Raw genomic sequence first — 16,289 nt, 5'->3', positions numbered from 1 at the left:
TGTAGCTCGTGCACAATGGATGATGGAGCCCAGGAAGAAGTCATCATAAGCACTTTTGAACAGTGTAGAATGATGTACTGTTTGAAATCTCCAGAGCTGCAAACAAGAGTCTTATGCAGTCTTGGTGTGGTGGTGCATGCCCTTAATTCCAGCACTTGGGATGCAGAAGCATGCTGATATAAGTGAATCTGAGGCTTCTATGATCTACATAGTGAATTCCAGGCCAGCAAGACCAGCCAGAGACGAATAGTGAGACGACGCTGTCTCCTCCTCTCCTCTTCCTCCTCCTCCTCCTCCTCATCAAAACAATAACAATAATAACAATAATCTTACACAACAGGCTTGGGGAAGAGAGATTTATTGTAAGGCCTCAGAAGGTAGCCAGGGTACCAGCTGCAGAAGCCATGGGCCCAGAGCCTCCTCAACTTAGAGAATTGAAACAGTGTTTTGAAATACTAAAAAGAGGCTTTCAGGGGCTGGAGAGTGGCTCAGTGGTAAAGAGCACTAGTTATTGTGAAGGACCAAGGTTCCATTACCTCTACCCATGTGGAGGCTCAGGTACCAGACATGCGTGTGGTGCATAGATGTCCATGCAGGCTGAGCACTCATGTGGATAAAAATTCTTAAATCTAAAAAAAAAAAAAAAAAAAAAAAAAAAAAAAAAAAAAAAAAAAAAGAGGTTTATAATCCAAGAGTCCCTTATTTTTTTGTTGTTGTTTCTACAAGGTCATACTTGTAGGCCTTGAATAAGTCAAATTGACATGAAGAACTCTTGGTAGAATTTTTATCAAGTGTTTTCCTTTGGCATCCCAGACATTCATATTTAATTTTAGTATGTTGACCAATCTCCATTTGATTACTGTGACCAGTGGAACCGAGTTAGTTTTGTTCATAATGCCTGGATACATAATACTTGGTTTCTGTTTTCTTTTTAGAAAAGTAAGCACGGAAAAATCTTAAAGTAAGCATAGGGCCGGCAAGATGGCCGAGTCTGCTCTTTCCAAGGACCCTCCTTCAGTTCCCAGCACTCATACCAGGAGGCTCACAATCAACTCTACCCACAGCTCCAGGGGATCCAATAGTCTCTGGCCTCTGTGGACACTGTACTCATGTGCCCAACTCCTTCCCACCCCATACACATAATTTTTAATCAATTAATTAATTCAGTATACATCCCAATATCAGTCCCCACATAATTTAAAGTAAACAATAAAATCGGGGCAGGGGAAGCAAGTCCTTTATTTGTCTAGAATAGATGTTTATGAGAAACAGGAAGGAAAGAAATGAAGTGTGTTTCAGGAATTTGGTAGTACAGTCCCCTTTGTGAAACTAGCAGATTCCCTTCCACTAAGCACATGGGCAGGCATACATGCAACTTCATGTTCATGTCCTAGAAGCTAGACTTCATGCATTGCTGGGTTGAGAATGTCTATTCCTCTGGGCTTTTAAATGATGGAACTTCAGTATTGGGTAGCAAGGGTCAGAGAAACAGATTTCTACTCCATGTTCAGAAATATCCTTTGACATTTCAGCGGTGAATCATCTCCATCTTGAGATACTGGGCATCCCATCCTAGAAGGCGATCATGTGCATGACCGGTTTGCACAGATGTCCATTCATTTAATTTTTTTCATTCACTCTTTCATACACACCCCCATTCACACACGGTGAGAACTCTTGTGAGTGTTTAGGAGTGCAAGAGCGGAATGCAAAGGTACACACAAGAGAAACTCTCCCTTCTCAGTGTTACCATTCAGTAAAGGAAACCAAGATATATGTTGTTGTGGGACATGGTGGCAGCGAGAACTCACATGTAAAAGGCTCAGAGAGTCAGAGAAGAGAAAGAAATGAATCTACAGGTGGGTCCTGCCCAGCACCAGAGAGTGACTGGATGGCTTCTAGTCTCTGTCCAACTCTGTCCATTGCAGTAACAGGGCCAATGGTTAACTGGGGTTAGAGAGGGCTTAAGCCACGTCCTTCCAGACAGATGTATCGTTAAAGCAACAGTGCACGTTCTATACAAATAAACTTCAGGACAAACCTTCTATCCCCACCTCCTGCCTTTCAACCAACTGGCAACCTCTTAGCCTGTCCCATGTGGAAATTCTGGAGCCGCCACTGACCCATCCCGGTGATTAGTATTGGGATGGAACATCTTCTGTTTGCTGTTGAGGTGGAAGCTACGGAGGACCTGTGAGCACCGACTGGTGAGGCTGCTGAAGTGGGCAGAGGGGAGTGTGCTGAGCACAGATTAGCTATGCCCAAACCGGGGGCCGGCTCCCCATAATTGTTCCAACAACTCTGAGGTTGGAAACGTTTCCTTCCCTGCAGGTTTTCCTCATTTTCTGTGCCTGCTTCCACAGACAGTACACCCGCCCTTCCTCCCTCCCACCAAGGTCACCACTCAGCAGGCTTTGATAAATGTCATCTTTTTTTGAAAGTCGCCTTGGAAAAAGGCAATTTGACTGCAGTGAGGCAGAACAGGGAGCTGAACACCAGCCGCCCTTTATCGACCAGAGCCCAGCCTAAGAACAAAATGAAGAAGAGCTTGGCGTGGCCCTGAGCTCCTGGTGAGGCTTGGACTGGCTCTCCCCAGGGACATGTGCGCTGAGCAGAAAGCCTCGCAGAGGAGCTGGGGCGTGGGGTCTAGGTCTTCTCCCTCTGTCCCTCTCCCGAGCCCTTTGTCTTCTGCCGCCTGTTTTCTGGCTGGTAACTAGAGGTCCCAGAGACCCCCACGCCCGCCCCATGGCTCTGGGGGCGGGAGCCCTCTCTACTGTGCAAGCAGTGGGCTGCTGATTAGCGCGGGGAATAAATAACAGCAAGCTAATTATCTCCCTGATTGCGGCTTGCCTCACTAACAAGGCTGGGCTGGAGTGGTGATGCGGCAGTTGATACTATTCCAAGCATGCTTCTGGGCTCGGGGAAATTTCCATGCCTTTCCAGTCTGTTGCTGTACACCCTTCCCAGATGCCCTGGAGCTCTAAGTGGAAATGTTCACTCTTCTGCTTCACCTTGGAATTGAGAGACTCACCCCAGACAGACTGTTTATGTCATTCCCTAGTGGGTGCTGGAGCCGGCTTCTCAAAGAAGCAGGCAACGGCTTTCAGAGGGAGGCTAGAGGTTGGCCAAGGGCATGGAAAGAGGGGTCCTTAGGGATCACATACTCCAGTACTTAGTATCCTAATTACATCTGTTACTCTGACTCCTAAAACTGAGTGGTTTCCATTGGGCTCACAGATAAAAGAAGAAAAGTGTAAAGAAGGGTTTTGGTTGGGATTCTTGTCAGACCATGACGACCTCTTCAACCTTAGATGTGCTCCATAATCACTCTGGTCCCTCGTTCTTCTTTATGAATGAAGTATGATAACTTTGGAACTTTGTTTCAGTCTGGAAACACAGCTTTGCAATTACGCCTCTGAAATCTGATTGCAGTGTTGTCTTGGAGTTCCACACTGGAGAAGCTGCCTGTGCTTCTGATGACCGCATCTCCAGTAGGAATTTCCCCTTCTGTGCCACTCACTTAGCCCTTCTTCCTCAGTGGGTCTTGAACACAAAGGGTGAGTGACACCTGCCTTCAGAAAGAGTTTCTTTTCAAGGTTTATTATTTTGTAATTGTATGGACATATGTGTGTGTCAGGAGTGTATGCACATGAGTGAGGGTCCCTGAAGAGTCCAGAAGGAAGTGTCGGATGCCCTGCAGCTGAAGTTATGCAGAGTTGTGAACCTCCAGGTGTGGATGAGCTGGACTTCTCTGCAAAATGCTCTTAACTGCTGACCCATCTCTCTAACCCCAGAAGAGTCCCAGCAGCCTATGCTGTGCTAGCTTTGCAGAGCCTGCAGTAGTTACCAGCCTGCAAAAAGATAGATGTGGAGGTGCTTTCTATTGGAACAGAGCTGCTTCTGGACTACTGTGAACAGAGGAAGAAATCAGTCTGTTCCTAGGCATTTTGGGTCATCCCAGGCTATAGGGCCTATATTAGCACCTTCACACCAATTGCAAGACCCACTTGTAGGAAACTGAAGGCCCATTCCTTCCCCCCCAACAAAGAACAAAGTGTGTGTGTAGTGGGAAGGTGGGGGTGAGAGAGTAGGGTTGAGAATTGGGAAGGTAAAAGGCTGAGGGCTGACAGAGTCAGTGTGTGCGGGATGTTAAGTCTATCTCTAGTGGAGGGCAGATGCTACACAAGCCAGATGTTGTCATCTGCTGAAGACAAATCTAGAGAAAGCAAACCTTGGAAAAGGATGGAGAATGACATCTGGGTCATAAACCTCTTCAAAAGGGGAAGAAGGAAGGGGGAGGACTGACGTTATATTTGAACCAAAGAGAAATGTGCTGTGTGGCGATAGCCCCAGGTACCAAGTCTGGGCCACCTGGCCTGACCTGGTAGGGGTGCTAGACTTCAGCCCTCCTAGTGTTGCATCTGGAGAGTTTGCTGGTTTCTGAGATGGGTAGGGTGAGCTTATCATAACCCCAGCATCACTGGTTTATCTCAGCAGAAGGTGCAGTGTAGGTGTACAATGACTGTCCTACAGGGTGACTCTGGGAAGCAGCACTGTCCGCCAAGAGTCCTGCTCACTGTGCCTGCTTTAGAATTCTCATTCAGTTGTCAGTTGCAGGAAGAAACAGGGACCGTGCCCAGTTATATGGAAGGTTTTAAAAGTCAAGTTTGCAACTGACATTCATCATTTCTGCCACATTCCCCTGACCAAGAATTGGTCACAGGAGCACATTTTGGGGCAATGTAGTCAAGCTGTGTACACAGGAGGTAAAGAAGAAACAACTAGTCAGTCCCTGAAAGACATTGCTTGGAATTCTGTTTCTGTGTGGCAAGGAACCTGTGTTTTGTCACCTGAGTGAGTAAGCTATAAAACAGGAGAGGGTGTGTGACCTTCATAAATACAGAGTAGATATGCAAGCTTGTGCTTCTCAGATTAACATGTAATTAACTAGTCTAAACCCTGGTCTACATAACAAATGTCAGGCCAGCCTGGGCTGCATAGTGAGACCTTGTCTCATTTTTTTTTTCTTTAAATTGATCTAGCATTAACATTAAAATCACTGGCTCTATTAGAACCATTAGAACTTCCTGTGCTTGGAATACATTTATTTGAACTAGAGGACGCGTGTTGGGATGATGGAAGAACTGAATTCATGCTGTGACGGAAATAAACTCTTTGATACATTCAACTCTTAAAATTGTAGAACTTGTCCTTCCTCTCCCCTTGTCCTCGTTCTGAATGGAGGACTCAACCAGTTCAGCTAGCATGGCCAGTGTACCTGGGATCATGATTTGGCTGTCCCAAACTGCGTCCTGGAAGAGCTTGGGGCAGAGATGGTAGCCTGCGTGGTCAGTAGATGGTCTTGATCAAAGAGACTGAATAAGCAAATGATTTATTGACTTATGAGAACAGGGTTTCTCCTGTAGTAATCTTGGAGTTATTGGTGTGGAAAGCCACATATATAGATAGGTACATTGGTAAGAAGGAGGCAATTAATCCCACCTTCGTGTTTGCAATATAAATAGGTGTATCTATGTGTATATATATACAATCATATCTCTTTTGTCTATGGTGTAGGTGTGCTGACGTGTGTGTTCATATCTGTTCGTTTGCTTGTGGAGGCCAGAAGCCAATCATGTGTCTTCTTCACTTGCTCACCAATCAAAAATTGAGACAGGGTCGTCACTGGACCTGGAACTCCCTGATTCAGCTACTGGGCAGTGAGGCCCAGGGATTCCTCAGTGTCTGCTTCCTCAGTTTAGGGATCACAGGTACCAACTACCAAGCCTGGCATTTTATGTGGGTGCTGGGGAATCCAATTGGGATCCTCATGTTTATGTGGCAAACTTTACCGGCTAAGCCACCTCAACTCAGTACAATTATTTTTTCTATTGTAATCTAAGAATTCACTTATGTACCTTGAAAGATAGGAAAAGCACTAGCAGCAAGCACCCCAGCCGCCCAAATCTTGGCTTCTATCATTTACACACATACACACACACAAACATGCACATACACATGTACACATATACATACAGCTGATAAACTTAGAGATTATTCATAAACCTGGGGTATCTTACACTAGAAATGAAGAAATATCAAAGAATGATGTATACTGCTGGAGAGGATAGAAGGTTCAGCCTTAAAGGGTGCTCACAGGTCAAATCTGAGACAAGTTACACATCAAGGCAAATCATTTTGGAATTAGGTTATAACCCATTGAGTAAAATATGAATGGATTAGTTGCATGCATTAATAAATAAAAGGGAAGTGTTCATTTTACAATAGAATGCCAATATAAAAAAGGATAAAGTTAGAAAAAGTCACCACTTGGCAGCAACCAACCATCATAGTAATAAATAATTTAGGAGAGACTCATCTGTGGATGTTAAAACCACTGGGTGAAATTTTGATGAAGAATTAGATGTTTATCCAACCTCAAAATGTCTCCCCACAAATACTTGCTAATTGATAAGTATGCAATACCTATTGACTTTATAGTGGAAAACCTTGGCTGACCTCAACTCAACCAAGTGACAAAAGCTAATATCCTAGGCAATGGGACAGATGAATATGGTCACCTCTGGGTGAAATGAACTGAGAACAATAATGAACACCATCACTTCTGTATTATTCCTGTCAGAGCCATAGAACCTAATCCACTCATTAAGGCTGCATCAGTCAAACCCAAGCTGAGAGATGGTCTACAAGGTAACCAGAAAGATATTCTTAAGAAAAAAGAATGTGGTGGAGTTTGATCCCAGCACTCAGCAGGCAGAGGCAAGCAGATCTCCTTGAAGTTGAGGCATCTTGGTCTACAGAGAAAGAGTTCTAGGGCAGCCAGGACTACACAGGGAAATCCTGTCTCAAAAAACAAACAAGCAACAATAAAACTTTAAAAGGAACGTGCGTGTATGTGTTTGTTTGTATATACAAACTTATATATTGTTCCAGATTAGAATAGATTAAAAGACAATTCTAAATGCAACACACATCCTTCTGGATCTGGATTAAAACCTAGATCTGTAAGCAATGTCTTAGGACAATCCATGGAATTTGAATTAAACATTGTTCTGCATCAAGGTTAGTTTTCCACCTGCCATGTTGTACAGTGGTTATGTAGGAGAACGTCTGGGTTTTTATTTTTATTAAGTATATACTGGAATATTAAGTGGCAAAAAGATATTATATCTGAAATTTACTGTCCAATGTATCAGAAACTATACATATATGTGTGTATATACACACAAAAAGGGAGAAAGAGAGACAGGGTCACAGAGAGAATGAAAAACCTGAGATGTAAAACAAACCGAGGAAACCGATTGAAAAGGTAATGCAAGAGTTCTTTGAAACTTTTCTACAAATTCAAAACTATTTCAAAATAAAAAGTTGGAGCTGGCGATGTGGTTCAGTGGTTAAGAGTCTTGTCGCTCTTCCAGACAACCCGGGTTCAGTTTCTGTGCCCACATCATGCTAACAACCTTCCTGCAACCCCAGTTCCAGAGGATTCGATGCTGTCTTCCGGCCTCCTGGGCACTGCATGCACACAATGCACAGACATACATGTGGGCAAAGCATATACATAAAATGAAAACAAATAGAATTGCAAAATAATAAATAATAAAAACGCACACGGTGAGCAAAATGTTTTTGGACTCTGGCAGGAGAGACACATAAGAGGTTGGGTTAACAGCTGTGAGGAGGAGGTAGTAATGTCAGGGAGTGAACAGATTTGGGTTCTGATTTTGTCCTCTGTCAGTCAGGGAATCTGGAAAAAGCCATCACCTCACTGAGCCTCAGCTGACAGGACAGAGCCCCTCAAGAGTACCATGCAGTTTTAAATATTAACATAATAATATATGTGACAGAACTCTGTGAGCCATGAAACATGGCATCAGGCTTGTTACAATAGCATTTTGTTTCTCTCAGGAAACTACAGCCAACAAATGCCGGCCGCCCCCTTACTCCCCGGCCTCTCAGCTTCTCATCCAAGTATCTCCATGTGGTCATTCTCATGGAGATGACCTCTCTTATGGACATCTGAGAACTAAGGACACCTGACTCCCAGAAAGAGGTGGCTGCTAGCACAGACACCAGAGCTTGGCAATAGCGTGTGTGTGTGTGTGTGTGTGTGTGTGTGTGTGTGTGTGTGTGTGTTCATGTGTGCAGGTGTATAAGTACAAATGTTTCTGGAAGCCTTGGTGTCTGACACTCTCTGTGCGCAGAGATGCTGTGGGGACTGATGTAATGTCGTTACAGATTCATAAGCATCTTCTAGACCCTTCTAGAAGGAAAGCCCTCTGGTTTTATCCTGAGTGACAGAAATACTCAGGCACACAGTGTTATGCACCATCAAGCTACTCTGACAGCTTAGGAAGCAGGGTCTTAATGCTGCCCACCCACCTGCTGGCGGACAGCGGTATGGGATAATGAAAATCACTGCTGAGGTCTGAACACTTCTCAAAGCCTTTCACCCACATTCCGTCATGTAAGCCGCAAAGCCACAGAGCAACTTGGGCGGCTTTCTCGCAGATCAGAACTTGCCCTCTTCTGGTAAAGGATTTGCCATAGGCCACAGAGGTTATAAAGGGCACCCAAGGGGACAAACTGGGGACTTTAGCAATGCTCCCCACCATAAGCGTTTTTTTGTCTCCCTTTGTTCCCTTTTCTGGATGCCTTCTCTGCCTGGAGAGGGGCTCTCTTTCTAGTGTCCCTGATTCTCAGCGCTCTCTTTTCCAGTCACAAGACTTCCACTACTAGATCTCCGTCCCTGGAATACCCTGATCTGGGGCTCCTGCTCCAGCTGGTCCAGCCACCCCCTCCTCCTCAGCCCCCATAGTCCAGCTAGAACCACATGGGTTCAACATCTTAGTCCCTGATGCTGAGACTGTCACTCCCTCCCTCCCTGTTCAGGAGCCAAGAGAAGAAAACAAAGATTAGCATCATGTGGGCTCAGGAAATAAAGATGCCAGTGGCTCCAGGAAGCCCCAGAGCTCACTCACACGCCTCTGCTTTCTGGTCCGGCTGCTAGCTATATTGTCTTCTATCTCCTGTAGACATCCCCTACCCTCTCAATGTTAGAAGGAAGTGCAATCTGTGTGCCTGGCTAGAGGGAGTTCAGCTGAGGCAAAGTTATCCCCAGGCTCTGTCTGTCCTGAGCACTGCTTGGCGGCAGACAGACAGATGGGTCGCCACCAGACAGAGCAGAGCCCAGTGGTCTCTGCTAAGCCTCTTAGGTAACCGCTCCTTTTACGTTACTGAAGCTCATCTGATAGATGACTCTAGTGGTGTGACCAACATGCCTGATAGTCCTAGGTCTCATCACTGTTCTAAGAGCCCTGAGCAGAGGTTGGGGACTGGGAGTGAGGGGTTAGGGTGGGGATGAGGGTAGGGGGTGTTTTCTGGTTTGTTGGAGAAGATCTCAGAGCTAGGCCATGCAGTGAAACCTACCCATGCGGACCCAGTTGGAATCTGGAAATCTGATCCCCATTCAGCCAGTGGATGTCCTTGAGCAAGGCCTCTTCACAGGGACTCGGCCTCCTCATCTGTTACACAAATTCCAAGTGCCTTTTCCTTCCATGTGCTTCTACTTAGAGCCAAGTGCTGGTTCCTAAGGGCTGGGGCTCAGTCAGATAGAGTTCAAGTCTCGAATCCAGACCACTGTCTGTCTATGCTTCATTCACCGCTGACTCTGCAGGGGCCTGCATAGCCGTCTAGAGAGCAGAGGGCGCTGTATGTAGCCTGGCCTCTGTTCAGCAGGGGCGGGACCACTGTCTGGCATCGCAGCTGGGGCCCTGAGAGGCCCAGAGACTTGCGCTATTTCTCATGGCGGTGCTGTGTGGGAAGGACAAGGGCGAACAGATCCTCTCCTCTCCTGCCTCTGCCAAAAACTCGAGGACGTGAGCCTGGGAGACCTCAGGGCTCCGTGAAAACTCAATATGGAATACTCGCCAGGGGTGGCTGAGACCCGAGAGGAGCATCTGGTAGAAGACTCAGGCACAGCAGAACTCAAAGCTCAGTCCTCCATCTCTCTCACTAAATCAAATGAGAGAGAAACCCACGATTTTTTTTCGAAGTTCCCTCCAGGTTTGACACTTTAAAACTCTAAAAGTAAAGAGTCAGTTTCCTAAGCAGTTTTGGACTCCCTCGAACTCCCGGGGTCAGGCAGCTTGACTCAGGTGCCACCCAGCTGAGCTTCAGGCCAGGGATGGGGAACTCAGGAGAACTGTCGAACTGTCGTCTCTTTCCTCCGGCCTTCCAGTACCCCTATTCGCTAAGGATCAGATCTGTCATTTCCCCATCTCACAGGAAACCAAACCCAACTGAGCCCAGGGGCACACTGAAGCGGCCAGGGGCCAAGGGAAACAGCTGCCTTGGGTGTCATCTTGCTGCAGGAGTGGAGAGGACCTGGACTTTTAAGGTCCCCTTTGAGACTGGGTAGGTAATATGAGCCGTTCTCCTCCCATTGCCCTGGGAGACAAGGTTGGAATGGTCCCCAGAACTGGGCCAGCACTGGCCCCAAAGTGAGTCTATTTCACCAAGCTCCCAGATGGTTAGAGCTGTTTCCACGTGTGAACTTGAAGCTTGTGAGCAGGAGGCGGCCTTTGAGAGAAGCACAGCCAGAGAGTCAGGGGAGGCAGCCACCAAGCTGTTTCCCCCACACACAGACAGGGTATTGATCCTGCTCGCTCACCCCCGCCTTTTCTCCACTTCATGGCGCAGCTAATGGCCTGGAAAAGACTGGCCAGCTGTTCCCCAGCTGTGACATAATGAGCTCAGGGACGATCAATGCCGTTCCGGTCTCTAATTAGGCCGGGAACTGGCTGGGGTGAAAGTGTGGCCTGTTTCCTGAGGGTGCAGCTTCCACTCCAGTCCCCAGCTGCATTTTGCTGGCAGCCACCTGGGCCCCTGCATCTGTGCCCTGGAGGAATAGACAGGGCCCTCCAGTGGCTGTTGGGAGGGTTTCTGGCCCAGAATTCTGTCTCCAGAGGCAGAAGTAGGGGCTACAGAATCTCTCTCTCTCTCTCTCTCTCTCTCTCTCTCTCTCTCTCTCTCTTTCTCTCTTTCCCTTTCCCTTTCTCTCTTCTCTCCCTTCCCCCTCTCCTCTCTTCCTCCTCCTCTGTCCTCTCCCTTCTCCCCCCTCCTCTCTCCTTTTTCTCCTCTCTTTGTCCTTTCTTCTCTCTTCTCTCCTCAGTCCTCTCTCCTCTCTTCCTTCTCTCCCCCTCTCTCTCCTCTCCTTTCTCCCTTCTCCCCCCTTCTCGTGTCTGTGTATGTGGGGGGGGGCTCCCCTTGCTTTCTGTCATATCCTATTCTCTGCTTGCACTCACTCTGTGCAGTGGTCTTCAACTCTGATCCCCCGCCAGCTCCATAGGCCTGGGGCTGTGTCGAGGACTCTCCCAGACACAGGTCCCAGATGCCCAAGCCAGAGGCTAAAGGCAAGTCTGGCTGTCTGGCTGCTGGCCCAGCCTCCCTCTGCTATTTATACCCTCGACCAGGGAGGCAGGGATCAGCTTCTCACTGCAGCGGAGGAAGTAAAAGGTGTGCATTCAGACAAAAACATGTAGAGCGGGGAGCTGACCCAGAGCTTGGAGGGAGAGAGAGAAGGAAGAAGGGAGGGAAGGAGAAAGGGACGGAGTAAGGGAAGGAAGAAGGGAGAGAGGGAGGGAAGAAAGGAGGAAACAAAAAAGCCAAACAAGAAAGGCAGAAAAGGTGAGAAAATGGGATACCTATGAAGCAGGCGCTTAGGGAAAAGAACCAGGCCACGCCTTGTGCTCGGAGGGTCAGGCCCCAAGTGCAGGATCAGATGCCCCACCAGGGAAGCTGAGGTGCCACTGAGACTCTCCAGGGGCCTGGTGTGTAATTTCAGGACCAGGAAGAGAATGGTTGGGGTCAGAAGGGCACAAGACAAGAACCAGGGGCGGTCGTGTGGGAGGGGCTGCCTCGAGGGATGACCAGGCCAGTGAGCAGTGCTCTCCAAGTACAGAGGGAGCTGAGAGCAAAGTCAAAAGAACAGAGGGGTTATTTTAGGAATCCTCAAAAAGGCTCTGGAGGGAGGGGGCCTAGGATTTCTGTAGCCTCTAATTCAGAGCAAGTCAATATGGCCCCCATGTTTTTTAGGGGTAGCCCGGGTTGAAGAGTAAGCATTCCCAGACCTGCACCATTTGAAACTTCAAACACAAACCAATCAGACCCAATTGATTTTGGTTATCTCTTTGCTGGCCCATCCCCAGCTCTTGGTCACTATTTCTGTCTGGCTGTGATTCCAAGCAGAACGACCCATTTGGAGAGATCAAAAGAGTCCACTCTTATTCATTTTCTATCCCACCTGCCCAGGCAGTGAGTCTCTGAAGCTGTCAGGGCCATGGAGCCAGGAGCTACCCAAAAGCCATAGCTGCTGACTCAGATCAAAATACACACAGGAAAGAACATTCCCGGGCCAGCAGTCTCAATTCAACTATTCATTAGAAGCTGAGGCTTAGAGAAGCTAACCTGTCCACACAGGGGTGCTGCGGGGACCTCAGTTCATCAAATCCACCTCACAGCCTTTTCTCTTAGGAGATCTGTCCCTCCTGTCCAGCCTTCACAGCTGAGAGTGCAGCCATGTGAAAAGGTGCCGGCAAGACCACAAGCCCCCAGGATGGAAAAGAGAAGCTGTTTAGCAAGACACTGCAGTAAGTCTTCAGAGCTCTGTGGCCAACACTGTCCTCTTGTGGCTAAAATCTACCAGTGCAGGCTGAGGGCCCTGAAACATCGCAGATTGGGTCTCATCTTGATTCTTCTTATCCGGGGTCCCCCTGCCTTAGTATGAAGCGGATTTAGACTCTCTTAAGATTATTCCTGAGAGCCAGACTGTAAGAAAGACAGATTCCACATATCACTCTTTATCATACACTCTGAGAGGGCATTCACAAGACATCTCTCCATCTGCAAGGAGCCGTTCAGAGTCTCAGAGTGTGGTCAGACGGGCGTGAGAGCCAAGCACGGCACGGCTCTGATTGTAGGTGGTCCAGAAGTACAGGGAGAGAACTAGGAGGAACAGAGAGTTGCTGGAGAATAGGCCATGAGGTGGTGGCCAGCCTGGAGAGGGAAGAGTTAGGTTTCCCTAGCGCCCACTGGGGCCTGGTTGGGTTTAGGCTAACCACGAGACACTTGAATGGTTGCTCCAGAGACACAGAGCAGAGGTGTCTCCAAGATGAAGAGACCAGACACCTGGCGCTGGCTTGATTCTTTCCAGAGGGGAAATCAACCCAGCTCTTTGATCTTAGGCCAAAGCTAAAGTTGGTCTTCAGTTGGGCATCTGAAGCTGGCCTTGAGTGCCACATCCCTGTGCATCAGGCTGGGAAGCTTCTTATGACACTGGGAACCTAAATGGGTGATTTCTCAAACTGCTCCCCTGTGCCTTTTCATCTCCTCCCCAAAGAACAGACACACAGCCTGCACACAATTACCTGGCCAAAGTTCTAAAGTCGCCACTGGAAACTCGAGGATTGTTGATCTCCATGTCTCCTCCCCTCTGACCTGTCTTGTTCTCTGTGTTCGGTCTGACCTTCCTCTTTCATCGGTCCCAAGTCCTAGCTCCTTCATGACATAGACACTTTATGATCCTTTCTCTGGTCTCAAAACACAAGGAAAAGCCTACATGTGTAGTTTAGGCCCCTTTTCTCTGGGACTTGTAGGTTCAGCCATATTTAACCATTGACCCTCAAAGATCACTGGGAACAGACCCATGCTTCCCTGCCCACAACGTTTTGCTGCGGTGATGTCCTAGTCTGACCTCTCAGCCAGGCTCGCAAGACCCCTGCAACCTGTAGAGATGCCTGTCTGTTCTCCCTTCTCTCCTACATGCGAATTATTTTCCTGTCAAGTGAACAACTCAAGACCAACATCTTGATAATTCTCTTTTTCTTTTTCATCTGCTTTCTTTCCTTCTACCTTCCCTGTCCCCTCTCTGTCTTTCTTTGTGTATGTGTGTGTGCGTGCAAGTCTCTGTATGTGTGAGTGGTCATGGGTGACTAGTGCATGTACACATGTCTATGCATGCATGTGGAAGCCAAAGAGCATCCTTGGGGTGTCATCTTTGGAAATGGCTTATACTTCTTTTGAGACAGGGTCTCTCATGGGCTAAGAACTCACCCTTTAGGTTAGACCAGCTGTTCCAACAAGCCCTGAGGACCCCCTGTCTCTGCCTCCTTGATTCTGGGGTTACACGCACCTGCTGTCACTCCTGCTATTTTTTACGTGAATTCTGGGGATCAGGCCCACATCCTCTTGCCTGCACCACAAGTGCTTTAACCTGAGACATCTTCTCGGGTCTTGCTTTCTTTAAGACAGTCTCAAATGTAGCTTAAGCTAACCTTGAATTCATGATCCTCCTGCCTCAGCCTCTTGAGTACTAGGATTACAAGGATCTATCTCCATTCAGGGCTCCTGATACGTTTTTTTTCTTTTATTGAAAATAGGTTTCTTTTTCATATAACTCATCTGAATTACAGTTTTCCCTCTCTCTACTCCTCCCACTTCATCCCCACATCCCCCATCTCATTCTACCCTTTTTCTGTCTCTCATTAGAAAACAATATCTAATAAATCATATACTATACTATAATGCAATACAATATAATATAATCAAACACACCAGAATAGGACAAAACAAACTAAAGGAAAGAGGCCAAGAAAACTCATCGACAATAAATACAGATTCGGAGACCCACTTACACACTCAGGAATCCCTTAAAAACACAAAACTGGTGGCCATAGTAGATATACAAAGGACCTGTAGGCTGAGAGGGAGGGAAGGAGGGAGGGAGGGAAGGAGGGAGGGAGAGAAAGAGAGAGAAAGAGAGAGAGAGAGAGAGAGAGAGAGAGAGAGAGAGAGAGGCTTAAGATACATTATGTAACAAGGAACCAGCAAAGCTGCTGCTGAATTTGTTTTCTGCTGGCTAATACTGCTGGGCATGCAGTCTACCCTTAAGAGTAGTTTGTTCCTCCCAGTGAGACTCCCTTGGAGAAAACTAAATTTTCATTTGCAAGTGATTATTGGAGACAGACAACCCACACCCTACACTGCTTGGATGGCCGAGAACCTGAGACTAGATAGCTTAGGGGCCTAAGATAAAGCCAAGCACTACTGCTTTATCAAAAAGAATGTAGCAAACGACTCCTAATGGCATCCGGCTATACTCATATGTCAGTGCCTTGCTCAGCCATCATCAGAGAAGCTGGTGGGAACAAATGCAGAGACACACAGCCAGACAATATGCAGAGAGTGAGGGACCTTGAAATACTCAGTCCTAAACAGACGTCTCCATCAAATCTCTTCTCTCAGGCCTCAGGGAACCCTGGGGGCAGAAAGAACATAAGAACCAGAGGGGACAGCCGACACCAAGGAATCAAGATCGTCTACACAAGAGTTGAAGCTCATGTGAACGCCAGGCAGCGAATGAGGCAGCATGCAAAGGTTCTGGGATTTGGGTTTTTTTTTTTTTTTTTTTTTTTTTTTTTTTTTTTTTTGAGACAGGGTTTCTCTTTGTAGCCCTAGTGTTGTGGAACTTGCTCTGTAGATCAGGCTGGCCCCAAACTCACAGAGATTTACCTGCCTCTGCCTTCAGAGTGCTGGGATTAAAGGCGTGTGCCACTGCTGCCCAGACCTGATGTGTGTGTGTGTGTGTGTGTGTGTGTGTGTGTGTGTATGTGTGTGTATGTGTTATGCATATGAGTACTCTATCTGCATGTACACCTGCATGCCAAAAGAGGGCATCAGAGCCCAGCACAGGTGGTTATGAGCCACCATGTGGTTGCTGGGAACTGAACTCAGGACCTCTGGAAGCACAGGAACTGCCATCTCTCCAGCCCCCTGATGTGTTTTTAGACTCACTATCTCCATGATTTGCTAAGCCTGTGCCTTTCTTCTGAGCCTTCCACTCAGCTTCCTTCCATCACTCATAGTTAACGTCCCTCCCAGAAGAAGCTTCTAATCTCCTACAGCACCGCACGGCAACTATGGTCAGAAACTAATGGACTCTTTCAAAAATAACCGTCGGAACTGAGCATGGAGGCATAAGCCTGCAATCCTAGCACCTGGGAAACTGAGCTACAAGGATTAAGGAGTTCAAACTCAGCCTGAGCTACATAAGGACGTGTCGCAAATACAAGACAAAGCGTTCTCCTACAGAGGAGCTGGGATGTTTCAACATGGATAAATGATAAGTGGGAGGTGAGCTGGAGAGATGGATCAGAGGCTAAAAGCACAGGCTCCTCTTTCAGAGGGCCTAGGTTCAATTCCCAGCATCT

General features: G+C 47.4%; 1 long non-coding RNA gene across 1 annotated transcript; it reads right to left on the bottom strand.

The window, feature by feature from the left end:
• Positions 1-7,132: 7,132 nt before the first annotated feature.
• On the bottom strand, positions 7,133-11,565 carry LOC143442104 (uncharacterized). Its single transcript, XR_013110027.1, has 2 exons — positions 11,328-11,565; positions 7,133-10,602 (listed from the first exon to the last, which is right to left on the bottom strand). It is a non-coding gene; the product is annotated as an uncharacterized LOC143442104 (long non-coding RNA).
• Positions 11,566-16,289: the final 4,724 nt, after the last annotated feature.

The sequence above is a fragment of the Arvicanthis niloticus genome, chromosome 4, assembly GCF_011762505.2.
Source record: "Arvicanthis niloticus isolate mArvNil1 chromosome 4, mArvNil1.pat.X, whole genome shotgun sequence".
Taxonomy (NCBI): Eukaryota; Metazoa; Chordata; class Mammalia; order Rodentia; family Muridae; genus Arvicanthis; species Arvicanthis niloticus.
Note: the sequence above shows the minus strand (reverse complement) of the source record. Positions and strands in the feature narration are given on the sequence as shown.